We start from the raw sequence: 19495 nt of genomic DNA on the forward strand, positions 1-19495 counted from the left end.
TTTTGCTTGTATAGCAAGCAGTTCTCCCACTACTTTAAACCAAAGGCTGTTGTTGGTTAGCGGTGATTTTATTTATGCACATAATTAATTATGGTTCTTTCTAGCAGATGGTTGTCTCAGATAATGGTTCATAGTAAACCTTTTTCACAATCATATTATTAGATTACAGAACTGGTGGCCAGTACCACCACAGGATGCTGGAAGTTAGTTTTAAACAACTGTTATCATTAACTAGAACAAGATAGTTCGGGCAATGATTTTTTTAATCTACATTTTGAGGCTTCGATCTTTTTAATCATGGACAGTCTTGAGACATTCTGTCCTACAGTTCTCTCAGTAACAGAGGCCATTGTGCAATGACCTTATTGTGGTGTGTACCAAATGAGGGTGATTCTTGCCACCCTCATTGCTATTGATTAGTGCATAACAATCAATTATCATTGCATAATAAGTTGGCATAATACCAGTGTTAGAGGTACATGACTCCGAAGTAAAAATACTAATATCTCAAGGTGGTTTCATATAATCTTCTTCTTTGTTTTTTAAAAAATATTTTCAACTTTTATTTTAGATTTTGGGGGGGTGCATGTGCAGGTTTGTTACATGGGTATATTGAGTGAAGCTGAGGTTTGGAGTATGAATTATCACATCACCCAGGTAGTGAGCATAGTACCCAATGGTTAGTTTTTCACCCCTTGTCCCCTCCCTCCCTCCTGCATCTAGTAGTCCCCAATGTCTATTTTTGCCATCTTTATACCTGTGAGTACCTAGTGTTTAATTCCCACTTATAAGTGAAAACGTGGTACTTGGTTTTCTATTCCTGGATTAATTTGCTTAGGATGATGGCCTCCAGCTTCATCCATGTTGCTGCAAAGGACATGATTTTGTTCTTTTTTTATGACTGTATAGTATTCCATGGTATATATGTACCACATTTTCTTAATCCAATGATCTTAATCTAGGTATCTTGATGGATACCTAGATTGACTCCATGTCTTTATTATGGTGAATAGCGCTTCGATCAACATATGAATGCATGTGTTTTTTTGGTATAATGATTTATTTTCCTTTGGGTATATACCCAGTAAGGGGATTGCTGGGTTGAATGGTAGTTCTTTTTAAATATTTTAATGGTAATCCTTTGAGAAATCCCCAAACTGCTTTTCACAGTGGCTGAACTAATTTACATTTCACCAGTAATGTATAAACATTTCCTGTTCTCTACAGCCTCGCCAGCATCTGTTTTATAAACCCTTTATAAAGAGCCAAAGACACTGTATCAATAGCAGTACATTTCCTTGTGTTAGAATTAGTTCATTTTAGTTCATCAAGCACTTATTATTGGTTAGCCCAATACTGTCCCTGGTGATGGAGACCCAGAGAGGAATCCATAAAATGTAGGCCTTGTAATTCAGTGATTCTCAAACTTTAGTGTGCATAAGAATCATCTGGGGGGCTTATTAAAAAATGTATATTTCTGGTCTTTGTCCCCATAGATACTAATTCAGACAGTCTAAGAAGAGGCTTGTAGTCTATATTTTAATAAAATATTAGAGGTAATTCTGGTATAGACACTTCTCAGGCATCTTTTAATGAATGTTAAAGGAAGAACATAGACTTTGGGATCTGATTGATCAGGTACTGGCTTCCCATTTATTAACTGTGTGATCACATATAAGTTCCTAGTTCCTAAACTCACTTAATTTCAGTTTCCTTATTAGTAAAATTCCTAATGCACAATTATTGAGAGTAGTGGATGAGAAAGTATATAAAAAGTACTTTGCAAAGGGTCTTGTCTGGAATAGAAACTCACTAAGTGGATGTCTTTGCTAGGATTAACAAGCAAATCTAGACCAGCTTTACTACTTTTGTGGAATCCAGTTGGGAAATGTTCAAAGTGAGAATCTGGGGATAATTGAGGAATGTAGGAGAAATTGACTTATGATGAAAGGCAGGAATAATTTAGCATTTGCAAATGCATAAAGTTAAAAGATTTAGAGTGGTCATGGAAAGAGACTTAGCTGAAGGGCATAAAGAAAGCACTGGTGACCAAAATGCAATAGAGGATTACATTTCTGATGCCACTAGACAAAGAAAAAGGAAATTGCAACAGTCTTCTTAATAAAAAGCAGGAAAGATTACTGGTCACTACAGTATGTTGTAAAGAACATTTTTAGAAATTTAAATTCATTTTAATAATACCATTTCAGTAAGAGCAAAAAAATTATTCTCTTGCTCTTTGTTGATATACAAAAGAGAGAGAGAAAAAAAAGAAAAACACCCTGGGAACATTGTCTCCAAAGAGCAAATAAACAAAAAAAAAAATAAGGACTTGGTAAAGAATAGAGACCATCAAATAAGAGGTCCAGATCCTGAGATATAAATATTTTCAAAAGCCATGTATTTGTACTGAAAATGATGAACTATATCTATTTATCAAAACATTTTAGTGGCCTTATGAAGTAAAAAATAATGTTATTTCACTGTACTAGTTTTGATTTCATTTATACTCAACATTTTTATGTAATATGGTACATATGAAGCAATAAAGGTAAATGCAAAATCAAGTGAATTTACTGGAAAATGTTTTATTTTTATAAATTGCTTATTCAAATGTTGGACCCCAGTGTCAAGGGCTAATGTTGAAACAGTAAAACCCATATGACCCTAACAAGTCTAGGGAGCTTTAAGTTATGCACAAATAGCCAGTGAGCCAAAGACTATCAAAGCCAATCAGAAAGCCTCCACACAGGTCTTTCCCCAAATCCTGCCTCACACAAAATTCTATCTTATCAGAACAGTCCGCAATCAAAGACTTTCTTAAGACTTCTTCCATTCGCCTCACAAAACCCCCTCTTCTTTCCAACCCTTTTTGGTGTACCAGAACCAAAGTGACAGTAGCTGGCTTTCCTATCAGTGTGAGCTCTGCATAAATGGCCTTTGATTAATTCTGTATGCAGTTGTCATCCTTTTGACAATTTGAATAAGGCTTAATTTTAAATCACAACTTAGTCAGGGCCATACTGTGATAGTATTTTGCTTGAGATCACAAAACCTGTGTGGCAGTACTATCCCTAGAGACATGTATAAGTATGTCACAAAAGGTGTACACATGTTCTTTCAGCAAGTGACTTCCCCCATTAAAAACAGAATAAACAACTTTTCACTCTTTTAGAAAATAGAACTACAGAGAACATCTCCATTTGGGAGACTTGGTTTGTTTTGCAGGGCTGTGTCAGAACTTCACTGAATCCTAGGTTGTTTCCAAGCTCACTGTGACCTGAGTCTTGCCAACTCCTTCCCTCAGATTATGGTCCTTTCCCTCGTAACTTTTTTGTGAGCAAGTCTTAGTATAAGAGGAATGGTATAATTAAATGAAGAGTAAAGCAGGAATCAAATAACAATTTGTGAAGAAGTAGATTAATATTTTTCTGAGTCATTATAATGCTTTATAAATATTTATTTAAATAAATACTTTGGTTATTAATAAGGATATACATCTTTTATTCTAAAATTAAGCTAATTTCTTCCAGTGATTACAATATGAAACAGGTAGGAGGTGAGATGGAGGGCACTTGCAGAGCCAACCTTACCTATGTTGGTCAATGAACCAACATGAGATATTTAATGCAGTTTGGTAGATTCCTAAAAGTCTACTCTCCCAGAATTTCTCCCACACTAAATGGCTAGGATGACTAAAACACTGGAGAAATAGACTTTTAGAGAATCCTGGTGAATAGATTGTATTTATTTTATGGTGTAATTTAAAAATGTAAATATGTTCTCAACAAGTATCAGACATTATTATGTCAGTACCCATTAATCCTTAATATAGATTTATCAAATTAAGAGTTTGAACATATGATTCTGGGGTGATGACAGTAGTTACTCAGAGAGAGATTAAAAAAGAGCTATAGGTGAGGGTGAAAGACAAAATATACTCATGTCTAAATTTAGGGCAAATTTGCTGAAAGCTTTTCTCTACATAGTTAATTATATGTAGTTTTTTGTTTTTTTGAGAAATATTTGAAATCTATTCTTTCACTTTCTCTTTTCTTTTTCTTCTCTTGTCTTCCTTTTTTTCCCCTTCATTTTCTCTTCCCCTTTACATTTATTTAGAGTAGAACCTTACAATTAAACATCCTCTTAAGGCGTCGAGTTGAATTTCCTATTGGCTGGATTCAGCATCTGTTGATCTGATAGACCAAAATAGTTTGAAGAACTTTGGCAGACCTCACTGGGGAGAATGTAAGATGAGATAGTTGCCCAGCTCACCTCAGGAGAAAAGGTTTAGCATAAACATGACCTGCGAGGATGAGCAAGCCCCACCCATATCACAGCAAGCCTGGCTGCAGTTTTATTACATGGCAAGCCAACTTGTCTAGGACCTAAGGAATAAACCATTAAATGAGGTCATCAGTTATGAAAAGAAGGAAGCTTGCAAAGGAAAATATCTAAACGTTTCAGCATAGTATGGTAATTGCTGGGAATCAAAATAATGTAAGGGGAGCCCTAAAAATGGATTTATTAACGATTGCTAACACTTATTACACACATGATTTTAGGTACTGTTTTAATAATCTACATGTCAGGAAAAATAACTAATGGGTACTAGGCTTAATACATGGGTGATGAAATAATCTGCACACCAAACCCTCACGATGCAAGTTTACAAACAAACCTGCATATGTACCCCTGAACTTAAAAGTTAAATTAAAAAAGGTTTTATAAGACATTTTGCCCACAATTTCAAATTTGGTGGCATGAAGTTGTTATTTTCTCCTTCTTTCTTTTTTTAAACCTGAAAATGAATTATCTGAATAAAGAAGTAAACTTTGTCCAAGTCGAAAATCCTTATTTGAATAATCAATGTCTTTGCTCACTTAGTGAAAAGCTTTTTGCATGACAATTGTTACCTTAGAAAGAACTTGTTGGCATTCACCTCTGTCCGGAGTCTGCTCATAACTATTGTGATGAGTGCAGAAAAGCTAAAGACACACACACTTTTTTTATTGATGTAAAAACTTTGCCCTTGATTTTTTTGATATGAGGGCACTGGACATTGGAATATTATCTTCCAAGACCTTTTTATAGGGGAGGGTACTAAGAATTTGGAATTGTCCAAGGCTATGACTGATTGTCAGTGTTTAGCAAATGATACATTTTTAGAAAGGATAGGAAAACAAAAAGAAAGACATTGAAAGACTCATTTGTTAAATAATATAGATTATCGCTATGGGGTTATCTATACTAGTACAGTGATGGTAAGTGGTGTATGTGTGTGTGTATAGAGCAAGAGTTTGGAGAAGAGATTATAATAGTTACCAGAGGCTCATTTATAGAAGGGTGGGTGTAAATTTTCTGGTGTGTCAGGGTGAAGGATAGTCCAATCTCTTTTCATGGTGTTTCTGGGCATAATGTTCTTGTTAAGAGATAAATAAAATTTCCTAGGATTTTGTGAGCAAGATTAATGTCTGTCTTCTTTGCATAACCCAGGAATGTAAAGTACTCTGTCAGAGTTGAGGACCCTGGTATGGTAAGGGAGCTTTCAACCAAAATGCTTGCATCCCAAAGACTGGCATCAGTGTTTTTATGTTCTTCTTTCTCATCTGTTTTATTTTTTCCTTTTTTGCTGACATAATTGGAGGACAGCTTATTTAATTATGTGTACTATATTAAACTTCTAGTAGAACTCATTTTGAACATTTACTTAAATGATTTACTGTAATTTTTTAAAATGAGGTTTCAATTCTTTTAAAGAAAAATTTTTAAAAGTTTCAAATGTCATTATGTGGAAACTACATAATTTTGAGGCTCAGTGGAAAAATCCCTGGAGTAAGAATCATAGCACTTGAGCCCAGATTCTTAATAAGAACCTTTTTACTTATGGGACTGTGGCAAGTAGTATAATCTCCTGTGTCCCACCTCACCCAGTGGTTAAAAATAAGTGGGTGGGACTATGTGAAACTGAGCAGTTTTCATTTGAGTTACTAAAATAATTTATATCCTTATTGTATGCATTCCTCTTCAATATAGGTCAATGCAATAACTTGAAAGTAGCTGGAAAAGAAAAAGTTTATTCCTACAATTAAAAGTCAAAATATTTTTGGAACAGCTAGCACAGTCTGTAATTTCTTAGCCCATAATTCTTCAGTTGATTGACTTTTGTCTATCTCTCCTGTTGCCTTCTTTTAGATAAAATAATACACATTATTTTATCTGCTTTTAATGCTCATCTTTATTTTATCTGTCTTGCAAATCCTTAGTCTTTAACAACTCAAGCCTTGTCAGTCTCCCCTCATGACCAATGTCTGCTAGTTTATTATTATTTCTATTGATGCATAATATTTGCATGTCCTAGTTTATTGTGTGTCATAAATGTTACCCAGTATGTACTTCTATCACATACTTTATTGTGGACTTATTTATAAATTGTGGAAAAGGAGAATGCAGATAAATTCTTAGCATAACATCTAGCATATAAGTTGTACCTAATAAGTCCTGCCCATTAATATTAAGATTATTGTTTATTGGCCTTTTAAACTTCTTGAAGACAGCTATTAACGTGGTCTATTTTTACACTTCTAATAACACACAGAGGCTGGCACATGGTAGATGCTCAAAAATTTTTGTTAAAATAATTATTTGAAAACATTAAGAGCCAAAATTTCTTCTTTGCTTTATGAACTCTGTTCATTCATTTTAAATTATTGGCTTTATAATTTCAAAATTTTAATTTGAAAGAAAATGATTAAGATTTATTTTTATTTCTAGATTCACAAACAGATGATTTCCACAGAAAGTGGCCAGAGAAAATATATCTGTTACTCCATTTAAAATGAAGAGCATTCCCATGGAGATGATTTTTGATGCCACTGTGAAAGAAGAAAAAGTCTTTGCAAGGGCTTTTTGATTTTTTGAACATGGTATTAGTTTTCTATTTTTGTGTAGTAATTTGCTACAAATTTAGTGATTTAAAACAATGCTCATTTATTATTACACATTTATGTAAGTCAAAAATCCAGGTGGACTCAGCAGGGTACTCTTCCTAGGGCCTCAAAAGACTGAAATTAAGAGGATGACTAATCTGGGCTTTTATCTGGAGGCTGTGGGAGGCAATCCATTTCCAGCCTCCTTCAGGTTGTTAACAGAATTCATTTCCTTGTGGTTGTAGGACTGAGGTCCCTGTTCCTTTGCTGGCAGTTGGCTGGAGGTTGTTCTCAGCATTAGAGGTTACCCACATTCCTTGGCTCATGCCCCCTCCATTTTCAGATGTAGCAATGGGTCACTGATGCCTTCTCCGTACATCCCCTTCTGCCACAAGATAGAAAAGTTATCTCCTTTTGTGATTATGTTAGGGCTTCTGTGATTCAATTAGACCAAGCCACAAGACCTCCCTATCTTCAGCTCAACTGTGCTATACAATTGTGTAAACACAGGAGTGATATATTATCATATGTTCTGGGCATTAGGACAGGACATCTTTAAGGGACCATTTTTCTATCTATCATAGTCTACCCATTGGTCCCTGCAAAGATTCATGTCTGTTCCACATGTAAAATACATTCATCCCATTCCAATGTCCTCAAAAGTCTCATTCCATTATAGTATCAGCTTAAAATTCAAAATATCAACACTGAAATAATCTAAATCAGCATAAATGAGGTTCATGGTTACAATGGCATTCCATTTGTGGATCTGTAATATTAAATAAACATTTATCTGTTCCTGTCACACAATGGTGGGACAGAAACAGAATAATAATTGTAAAAGTGGTTGTTAAAATAGGAAAAAATTGAAAGTAAACGGGAGCCAAGGGTCCAAAGACATTTTGAAATCCCACTGGGCAGACTCTTAGGTTTATGAGTGAATACTTCTGTAGTGAATACTTCTCTGTGGCTCTCAGAAATTCCTTCTGGACTCAGAAATTCCAATAACCTCCAAATGAGGTTATTGGACCCCCATGACTCTACTCGCAGAAAACCTGCTTTCTGTGAGTAGAGTCATGTGGGTCCAATAACCTCATTTCATTTTGTATCCTCTTTTTACCTTTAGTCCATACTGTTAAGTATTTCTGCTAACATAGATATCTCAAATACCTGTGGGTCTCCCATGACACAGGGATTTACCCCATTAGACAGATCTCAAGATCGCAAATCATTTTGAGATATATTTTTTCTGTCTTTGACTTTTGGTGAAATGGCTGAGGTACAACACCTTTAATCTTCTTAGAAGCTGTTTGATTTGATTGAGAAGATCTATAAAGCAAATTTTTAGTCTCTTGTGACTTAATATTCTTTTTGATCTTCCTAAGATTTGAGTAAAGTGTTGCCCATACACACAAATGGCCTTTTCTTTATGCTAATCTTTCAAAAGCAATTTCTTAATTTTATAGCTTGTGCTGTCAGAATAGGCTGAAAATTTCCCAAAGCATCAAGTTCTGTTTGCTTTTTGTTTAACAGTTCTTCCATCAATTTATCTCTCTCCTCTCACGTTTTACCATAAGCAACAAGTTAAAACCAGGCAGTGCCTTTAGTATCTTGCTTGGAAATCTCCTCAGCTAAATAAATAATTTTCATTATTTACAAGTTCTGCTTTCTACATACATCCAGGATAAAATTCTGCCAAGCTTTTAGCTGCTATATTATTATCATCCATTTTCCTTGGTTTTCAATAACATGTTCTTGTCTTCATTCTAAACCTTCTCAAGCAGTGTGTTTAACATCTGTAGTTTAAGAGTTTGTTCAACTAAATATAGGCTTTATCAGGATTCTTAAAATGTTATTCTCAAACTTCTTTCAGTATCTAACACTGACTAATTCCAAAGACACACCCACATTTTGTATATTAGTTATGGCAGCACCCCACTCCTAGTACCAAAATCTATATTAGTTTTTTTTTTTGCTTTCTAACAAATTACCACAAATAAAATGGCTAAAAGAAACAAAAATGTATTAGCTTAAAATTCTGTAGATCAGAAGGTCAGCATGTTGGACTTTCTGCCTAGAATTCTCTATGGCTGAAATAAAGATATTGGTTGTATGTGCTGTTATCTAGAGCATCTGGAAAGAGTCTGTTTCCAAGGTCATTAAAGTTGTGGCTAGAATCAGTTCCCATTGGTTGTAGGACTGAGGTTCTGGTTTCTTTGGTGACTGTTTGCTGGGGACTGCTCTCTGCTTTCAGAGGTTGCTTGCATTTTGTCTTATGTGTCCCTTTCATCTTTAGACTCGCAGTGGTGTGATGAGTCTTTCTCAGGCTTTGATTCTATCTGACCCCATCTCCTGCCTTTTGCTTCTGCTTTTAAAGGTCTTGTATGATTAGATTATCTTTTTCTCTTAAATAATCTTTGTATGTTGAGATGAAATGACTTAGGACTTTGATTACATCTGTAAACCCCCTTCAAAACAGAGCTTTGTTTAGTGTCTGAATAAATAGAGGCTTAAAAACCTTTTTTTGAGGGATGGGTGATCTTTAGACCTCTTCCTGCTACAATTATTACTATTACAACTATTTATGTAAATCACAAACCAATTTATAAATAGAGGCTTAAAAACCTTTTTTTTTCGAGGAGTGGGTGATCTTTAGACCTCTTCCTGCTACAATTATTACTATTACAACTATTTATGTAAATCATAAATCAATTTGGAGTCGATACACAACTTTTTACTCAATGCAAAGTTTTTAATTTATATTAAATGTATCCATGATAAGCATCATTATTTAATACTTCTACAGTTTCATTAATTCCACACTTCTCTCTGAACATGTAATCAACACTCCTTAAAAACTCACAAAACAATTACTGTTTTACTAATAGGTTTCCTTGAAATTGTCTCTTATGATATCTGAAAAGATTTCAAAATTTTAATCTAATTATAGAGCTTTTTTATCTTTGAATGTGAATGTGTTCTTCATATCTTTGTATAAGAAAACAGAGAATCAGATTTTCAAATCAGACTAAGACAAATTAAAAATTTAAGCTGGTATCATGCTCTACTAATAATTTCAAATAGCTTAGTTTTCATAACAGAATTGTGTTATTTGCATTTTTAAGTATCAATCTGGGTCAAGTTTTTTCTTTCACAGATAAAGGGAGAGAATATATTGCAGACCGTTTATGTTCCATAGTGCATAAACATTTAAAAGATGAAATACCATTGGTATATTTTTCTGTAAAGAGATAAACTTCTCCAAAATTTCTTTCTTTTTTATTTATTATACACTTTCTGTTACTGTGGACCAGAAGCTAAGTCATTCACACATGCATGTTTGCATGTGCTCATGCACATGAGTGGACACACATACACACATACACTTCAAGCATATTGATCTTGTTAGGAGAGAATAATGGAGGCAATGAGAGGGCTTTACAGCACTGGCATGTAAAGAAACTGCATTTTGGGAAGAGATAAAAATGTAGGCATGATGTAGCCTACCAAATATTAATTTTTCTTTTTATATTCAGAAAATTCAGATTTTTGGGGTGGGGGGAGCAGCAATGTATCCAATTCAAAGAAAATTCCAGCCCCTTTTGCAGATAACAATGACCATGTAACCCAGTTATGGACAATGACCTATAAATAGAAGTGAGGCTTCTGGGAAAACTCCTTGCAAAGGGGTCAGATTCAGTGGTTGTATGGTTTTGCCTTTCTTCTGGATTGGTTCCATATGTGGAGCATCATCTTACGGACACAAAGCCACTCTGAGAGAAGGGTCAAGAGGAATGAAGTGACTTTATCCCTGACATGTATGAGCTGCTGAACGAACACCAGAAAGTACTTATTTCTGGACATCTCACAATGTGAGAAAAAAACACAACATATAATTTGTTTAGGTCGCTGTTGGCAGGGAGGGTTGTGTTACTTGGTAGCAATTCTTCACTCACATAGTAGTTCATGGTTACATCACCATAGTAGAGGAGTACATGAATCCTTTGACCTGCTGAAATACAGTAATCCTACCTTATTTGTGGCTGTGCTTCCAGGTCTCAGTTACACACAGTTAACTGCAGTCCAAAAATATTAAATGCAAAATTACAAAAATAAAGAATTGATAAGTTTTAAATTGTGTTATTCTGAGTAGCATGGTGAAATCACAAGCTGACTGCTGTCTCACCAAGGATGTGAATCATGCCTTTGTACAGTGTATCCACATGTATACGCTCCCTACCTAATAGTCATTTAGTAGCTGACTCTGTTATTAGATTGACTACTGCCATATGGCAGTGCTTGTGGTCAAGGCCAACAGTAGCCTGATACCATATCAAAATGCCTACGTCATTCACCTCACTTCATCTCACCATGTAGGCATTTTATTGTCTCACTTCATCACAAGAAGAAAAAAGATGAGTACAATACAATAAGATATTTTCAGAGACCACATTCACAGAACTTTTATTAAAACATATTGCTGTAATTGTTCTATTTTATTATTAGTTTTTGTTAATCTCTAACTGTGTGCAATTTATAAGTTAAACTTTATCATAGATATGAATGTATAAGAAAAAACATAGTGTATATAGGGTTTGGTGTTATATGTCATTTCAAGCATCTATTGGGGGTCTTGGAACATGTTCCCTGAGGATAAGGTGGGGACTTGACTTATATGTCTAATGGCATTTGTGGGTAGCAGTTGTCTATATGAAAATATAATCTCCTGTACTTGTTTAAAAACTCCTCAAAGGATTTTCAATCTTTGTTTCTACCACATTTTAACAGGATTCAAAACACACTATGGATGAATTCATCTAAGCTGTATGCTACGAGAACCAAGTAAATCAATGAGGGCAAAGAAGCATTCACTTTAGATTTTTGCAGCTTGCCATGTAAAGATTATTTTTATTAGGAGAGGGAAATAGGGAATAGAAAATACTCTCTGATGAGGAAGAAAAGGGGAAAGGTCCCAGTATGAATTTGCAGGCAGCGCTTCGCTTCAGAAGACTAAGTGCGACCATCCTCCCACTCAACTTCACAAAAGAGTGTATTCAAATAGGAGGAGCCATAACCCTGGAAAACAGAAAAGACTGGTATAGAATTAAATGGAATTTGTCAAGAATCTTGGAGGAAATACAAAATGGGAATGTTTAAAAGTTGTATTCTGGGTAAGATCTGTTAGATGTGTGTTGTAGTGTGATTTTCACAGATGACTGTGAAAAGGAAAATTTTGAATTTTTATTTTGTGTTGAGTAGCACAATTGTCAAACTGGAAAAAGGCAGCAGGACTTTTTCTTTGTAGATGTTTCATTTTCATTTACTAACATGGATAAGAGAAGTCTGTAATTGAAACTTAGTAAATTTATAAGAGAGTTTCTAATTTTACAATTTTTTTTTCTGATTGTTACTACTTGAGTGGATAAAAAACATACCTGGATTCACTCATTCTTAGTTAATTATTAAATTATTTCTATGAATTTATTGAGTCCTGGCCATGTGCCAGGCACTGTGTTTGGGGCTGCCAATACAGCAATGAACAGCCAGATCTGTTTTCTCCTCTCTGAAATTAATGTTTTCCATGAAAGATGGCCACCGAAGGAATAATAATAAAGTTTGACCATTCTTGGGATGGGGAAATATGAAAGTAACAGAAAGAGAGAGAGCGCAGAAATCTACATTAGGAAATTCTGGGTACACAGGAAAAGGATCAGAGAATGTTTAGTCTGAATCTGGTAGAATGATGAACTGTGCTCCTAAAGGGAGACTCTTAATCTTGTGTTTAAAAACTGTTATCAAGGTTCAGGAATTTCCCTGTTTAGAAGATTTTTATACTCCATGTTCTATGTTAAATACCAACTTTTAAAATGTAATATACTTTCATCTGGTATTCACGGTCTTATGAAATAAGAATCAAATCCATGCTAAAACATGAGGAAAAATAATGGCAATTAGAATGTATTCCCATGCTTCCTTAATTTCTCTTTCTCGTTTCATAAAAACAAACAAAAAACCAATGAAACAAAGCAGAAAAAGCCAAACAACCAACCCAGTTTATTGTAAAATAATTTGTTATGATGTGTCTTCTTGTTGTAAACATTATACTTTTAAATTTCAGAGGAACCAATTTCTTACTTTATTCTATAAAGAAAAATCTAAGTTGGCAATATTATTGCCAATTTAATAAAGTTAGAATGATGCATGTAATAAAGTATTTTTTTTTCTATTTCATGGTAAAATATGCTTTTAGTGCAAAATGTCTTCTATCAATATTGTTTTCCTCACAAGCTACCTGGTGATTAGTATCATTTATGCTTCATGGTACATTTAGCATCTTAAGCCACAGCCGTGTTAATTGTGAAATGTTTAATTTCCAGGGGAAGATGTTGATTTCAAATATAATCTCATGCATATAAGTTGTTAACCTGAAGCATGAAGAGAAACATTTGTTCAGGGTGCTCTAAACACTGGAAAGGGTGGGAAAGGATGGAGAGGAAGGAAGAAGGAAAGGACATGAGGAAGAAACGATGTTTATTCACCAATGGCGATTATGGAGTTTTATTAAATGTCCCAACACAAATGATATAAAATGGCCTAGGGAAGTATGTCTCAAAATTTAGCATCGTACCGTCTGAGGCCTTTTAAAGATGCAGATTCTGGTTTCATAGTACAGGTCTGGACCTGAGATGATACATTTCTAACCAACTTCCACAAACTGCTGGTCTGTGGAGTAGCCAGGGTCTACAGGTGTGATTTGAATATTGGCTCACGACAGAAACACCTGCAGAAATGGAAACGATCTTGACACTCAGGCCACACTTATGAAAGAATAAGTTAGAATTTCTGGTGCTGAGACTCAGGCTTCAGTATTTCTTTAATATCTCCCAGTATATAACAAGCTGCAACTAGACTTAAGAAACCACTAGTCAGAAGATGATTGTCCCTTATCATTGGCAAGAGCTGATGTGTTCACTCCAGCGGTGCTTTAGAATCACTTATGAGCTGAAAGTCAAATTACACCATTACAATAGACTACAGTTGAGAAAACAAAACATGCACCACATTATTTAAATAAAAACATATCCAGTACACAAGGGATTCTTTTGGCTTATAGATTCTCAGAAATGTTATGGTTTCTGTCCTTGCATAATTTTGCTTTTGAGTTCCTGTGTATAAGTACATTTTGGGAATAGTGGTTAAAACAAGAAAAATAAAGCATTAGGTTTCTCACTGCATCAGCCCATAGTTATTGGAAAGCTGATTTCTTCACATTGATTTATCTGATCTTCTTAGAAATGGCAGGATTTCAGGGAACAAAGCCTCAAATGCTCGTCCTAACTTCTCCTGGTTCCTTGCATACAGAGTAAGTTTCTTCTGAGGATAGTCCTTCTGACAGCCAGGATTACTCCTACTTCCACATATACAGAAAAGTATCAATCTTAGATTTTTAACATAGCGCTGACTGTTAAAATTGCTTTCCTTTGCTCAAACTAACTGCATTGGTCAATGTTTTTAACTGCAAGCAAGTAAAAAGGAGTCTGGGTGAATTAAACAGAAAAGAATTTATTTGAAAGGGTAACGGCACACTCACAGGACCATTGGCCATCAAAAGAACTGAATCAAGGCTGAACATCCAGGAAGAATGCCCAAACCACAGTGTAGAACTGTTTGAAGGAGAAATTGCTGCTGCTGCTGCTGCTACTGCTAGGTGTTAGCATATTCCCTGCTACCGTTTTGCACCAGAAACAAAACATTGCAGCCACTTTTTGGCTTGGCCTGGTGATTTGGGTGGGGGATAAGGATTCTTACAACTGCTTAGAAGCAATCAATTCTGTCTGGGCTGTAGTAGCAAGAAAGTTTGCTTTCTCTTTCCTGGAATCTGAAGGAATACCACCTCAGATACTATTCCTTCAGATACCAGGAAAGAGAAAGCAAACTTCTTTTTCCCACCTCATTCAGAAAAATAAGAGCAGCAATGTTTTTGTCCATGTCCCAGTGGTAGCTGATTACCTCTCACATGATGCTCCCATTGAGGGGAGTGGCTCGCTCTGATCTCCTGCCTTCCCAGATCTTTCTCGTGAATACCTAGTAGAGGACCATGGAAACAAGTTTGTGAATGAGTGTAAACTACGCTTCAGGGACGCCATGTTTGGATCCCCTTCCACAAACACTCCCTTCGTGGAAGCTGTTTTTCTCTCTCCTGGATTTCCCCTCTGGAGTCCCCTTCCACACTTTCTCGTGGAAGCCTGTCTCCCCCTCCTAAACTCCATCTCTCTATTCCCTTCCATTCAGTGTGGAAGCTGCTTTCCTCTCCTGGATTCCATCTTTTTAGATTCTCTCACTCAGTGTGAGAGTTAGCTGTTTCTTTCTCTCTCCTTCTCCTGTTTCTCTCTCTCTTTAATCACTTTCTACAAACAAACAAACAAACAACAACAACAAAAAAACTACCCTTCTATCCGAGGCTCTAAGTTATTCCAAATTGTTTCATTAGCCCACACTTGGCCTTTAGGAATTTGTTAAAGTTATAGCTTATTTATTCTTGCTTACTTTTATGGAAGCGACCACTTCCTTCTGTGCTCTGCTGAATGGTTCATGTGTCCACCCCCTCTTCAGAGGGACTGGTCACATTTTGAAATTCAGTTTAGTTTGTTTTCTTATTATCTGCAGTCTCTAATGGGTTTGATAATTTTGTTGTTTGGTAGATTATCTGGCTTTTCTTGTTTTTAGGATGGCAGTGATGTTCTTTTGCAGCATTCTACATTCTATGCTGAAGTAAAACCCGTTGCCATTATTTAAAAAAATTTAAACATTATATTGTCTTTTTAAAAAATTAAGAAAATAATTGTCTTTTATAATTGCCCACATATTTACCATTTATAGTGCTTGTCATTTCTTTCTGTTTAAATGATTTTCATCTGGTATCTTCATTTCTGTTCAGCCTAAGAACTCCTTTTAGCATTTTTTTTTTTATATAAATCTGCTGGCAACTAATTTTGCCAAAAGTTGTGTATCTAAACATGACCTTATTTTGCATTTAGTTTTATGAAAGACATTTTACCAGACATAGAATTCCATGTTGACAGCTTCCTTTTCATTCAGGACACTAAAGGTATTGTTGCATTGTCTTCTGTATGTATGTATGTATGTATGTATGTACATAGATATGTATGTATGTATGTATTGTTTTGAGACAGGGTCTCACTCTATTGCCCAGGCTGGAGTGCAGTGGTGCAATCTTGGCTCACTGCAATTGCTGCCTCCTGGGTTCAAGAGATTCTCCGGCCTCAGCCTCCCAAGTAGCTGGGATTACAGGTGTGTGCCTCCACACTAATTTTTCATATTTTTAAATTAGACATTGGATTTCACCGTGTTAGCCAGGATGGTCTTGATCTCCTGACTTTGTGATCTGCCTGCCTCAGCCTCCCAACATGCTGGGATTACAGGCATGAGCCACTGCATCCGGCCCTGTCTTCATTTTAAAAAATAAAACTAGAGTCATCCGTTATTCCCATTAATATATCTCTGCATAAACATGTCTTTCCTTTTTGCTGCTTTTAAAATTATTCTCTATAGCTACAGCTTTGGATTTTAGCAATTTGACTATCACGTAAGTACTTGTTTCTTTTCTCCTCTTATCATATAAGGAGTGCTTTTTAAAAATTTTATTTAACTTCAGCTTGAAGTTTACTGAGCATGTTAGTCTGTTTTTGCATTGCTATAAAAAATACCCAAGGCTGGATAGCTTATAAATAAAAGAGGCTTAATTGGCTCATGATTTTCAGCCTGTACATGAAGCATGGGTCTGGCATCTCCTCAACTTCTGGTGAGGCCTTGGAGATTTTACTTATTGCAGAAGGAAATGTGGAAGCCAGCATGTCACATGGTGAGAGAGGGAACAAGACAGAAGAGGGGTCCTTTAAAGAATCAGATCTTGCATGAACTAACTGAATAAGAACTAACTCATCACCAAGGGGATGGCTCTAAGCCATTCAGAAGGGATCCACTCCCATGATCCAAACATCTCCTACTAGGCCCCACATTTCAACATAGGATTTGGAAGGGACAAGCATCCAAACTATATAATTCCACCCCACAACCCCAATCTCATGTTCTCCTCATAATTCAAAATACAATCATCTCTTCTCAATAGTCCCCCAAAGTCTTAACTTGTTCCACCATCAAAGTGTAATGTCTTATCTGAGATTTAAGGCAGGTTATTTCCACCTATGACTCAGTAAAATCAAAAACAAGTTATTTACTCACAAGATACAATGGGGGTACAAGTGCTAGGTGAACATACCCATTCAAAAAGGGAGAAATCAGACAAAAGAAAAGGGCTACAGGCCTCATACAAGTCTGAAACTCATCAGGACAGACAAGCTCCCAAATAAACTTCTTTGACTCCATGTCCTGCATCCAAGCACACTAGTGTAACATATGGGCTCTGAAGTTCTGCATCTGTGGCTTTTCAGGGTGCAGCCTCCATGGCTGCTCTTAAGGGCTGCCGTTGAGTACCTGTGGGTTTTCTAGGCTCAAGGTGCAAGCTGCTGATTACTGTTGTTGGATGTGGACAGCAGAAGCCTCCTTCCCATAGATCCACTAGGTAGTGTCCTAGAGGCAACTTTGACTGGGGGCTTCAACCCCACATTTCCCTTTGGCACTGCCCTAGCAGAGCCTCTCTACGAGGGCACCAACCCTAAAGAAGGCTTCTGCATGGGCACCCAGGTTTTCTCATACATCCTCTGAAATCTAGATGGGAGCTGCCAAGGCTTCTTCACTCTTACATGCTGTGCACTTACAGACTTAACACTACTTGGAGGCTGCCAAAGCTTACAATGGCTTGCACTCTCCAAAGTGGCAGCTGGAGCTCTACCTAGGGCCCTTCGAGTGGCTGGTGGAACAAAACAGCTGGGATGTGGGAAGCAGCCCCTGAGGTGGCACAGATCAGTGGTGCTCTGGGCCTGGCCTCACAAACCAAACCATCCTTTCCTCCTAGGCTTCTGGGGCTGTTATGGGAGGTACTCCCTCTAAAATCCCTTTGTGACCTTTTTCCCATTGTCTTGGGTATTAGCACTTGGCTCCCTTTTAGTCATGCTAGTATCTGTAACAAGTAGTTGCTCTGTAGTCCACTTGATTTCCCTCTTGAAAATGTTTTTTTTCTTTCTCTACCACATGGCCAGGGATGCAAGATTTCTAAACTTTTACACTTTGAATTCCTTTAAAATATGAGTTCAAACTTTAAGTCATTCCTTTGCTCTCATTTCTTATTTAGGCTGTCAGAAGCAGCCATGTCATTTCTTGAATGTGTTACTGTTTAGAGATTTCTTCCACCAGATATCCTAAGTTATCACTCTTACGTTCAACCTTACACAAACTCCTAGCATATGAACACAATGCAGCCAAATTCTGTGCTAGGGCATAACAAGGGTAACCTTTGTTCTCATTCTCAATAAACTTCCGATTTCTGTCTGAGCACTCATTAGTCTGCCCTTCGCTGTCCATATTTCTATTGGCATTTTGGTCACAGCCAATAACCTAGTCTCTTAAAAGCTCAAAACTTTTTCTCATTGTCTTGTCTTCTTTTGAGTCCTCTAAACTCTTCCAACCTCTGTCCATTACTAAGCTTTAAGGGCACTTCCACATTTTCAGGTATCTTTATAGCAATGACCCACTCTTTGGTTGCAATTTTTTTTTCCCATTTTTGCCTTGCTACAAAAAAATACCTGAAGCTGGGTAATTTATGGAGAAAAGAGGATTAATTAGCTCACAGTTCTATAGGCTGTACAGAAAGTATGGCACTGGCATCTGCTTAGCTTCTGGTGAGGCCTCTAGGAGATTTTACTCATGGCAGAAGGTGAAGGAGGAATCAGTGTATCACATGGCAAGAAAAGGAGTGAGACAGAGAAGGGGGAGGTCCCAGATTCTTAAACAACAAGATCTTGTGTGAACTAACATAATGAAAACTCACTCATCACCAAGAAGATGGCACTAAACCATTCATGAGGGATTCACCCCCATTTAAATTATGTGACTGAATTTATCAAGTCTGGGAGTTTCCTTTTTTTTTTTTTATGTATATAGTTGGAAAAACTTGGCCATTATTTCTTCAAAAATTTTTTGCCCTCTTCTCCCTCTTATCTCTCTCTGGAACTCTAACTGTACTTATTTTGTGTAGTTTAAAATTATCTTACAATTCATTGAGTCAGTTGTTATTTTTATTTTTATTTCTTTGTGCTTTTGACTTGTTTTTACATTTACTGTTGATTCTGCAGAATGTAATCTGCTATTAATTCAATGTATTATTTAATTTATGTATTGTATTTTTCATCTCTTGGATTTTACCTATTTTGTTAGAGTTTAAAAATAGCTCTTGAAAATCCTGTTATTACATTCATCTTCTCCTACAATTTTTTTAACATATTTGTATTGTGTAGTTCTTATATAATAATTCTGACATTTAGATTGTTTGTGGCTCTACTTCTGTTTATGCTTTGTTTTGATTATGAACCAATTTTACCTGTTTGCATGTCTAATGCTAAAGATTATTGATGATATGTTATGACAGT

The sequence above is a fragment of the Sapajus apella genome, unplaced genomic scaffold (genome assembly GCF_009761245.1).
Source record: "Sapajus apella isolate SASKATOON/1434 unplaced genomic scaffold, GSC_monkey_1.0 scaffold6, whole genome shotgun sequence".
In the NCBI taxonomy this organism is placed as follows: Eukaryota; Metazoa; Chordata; class Mammalia; order Primates; family Cebidae; genus Sapajus; species Sapajus apella.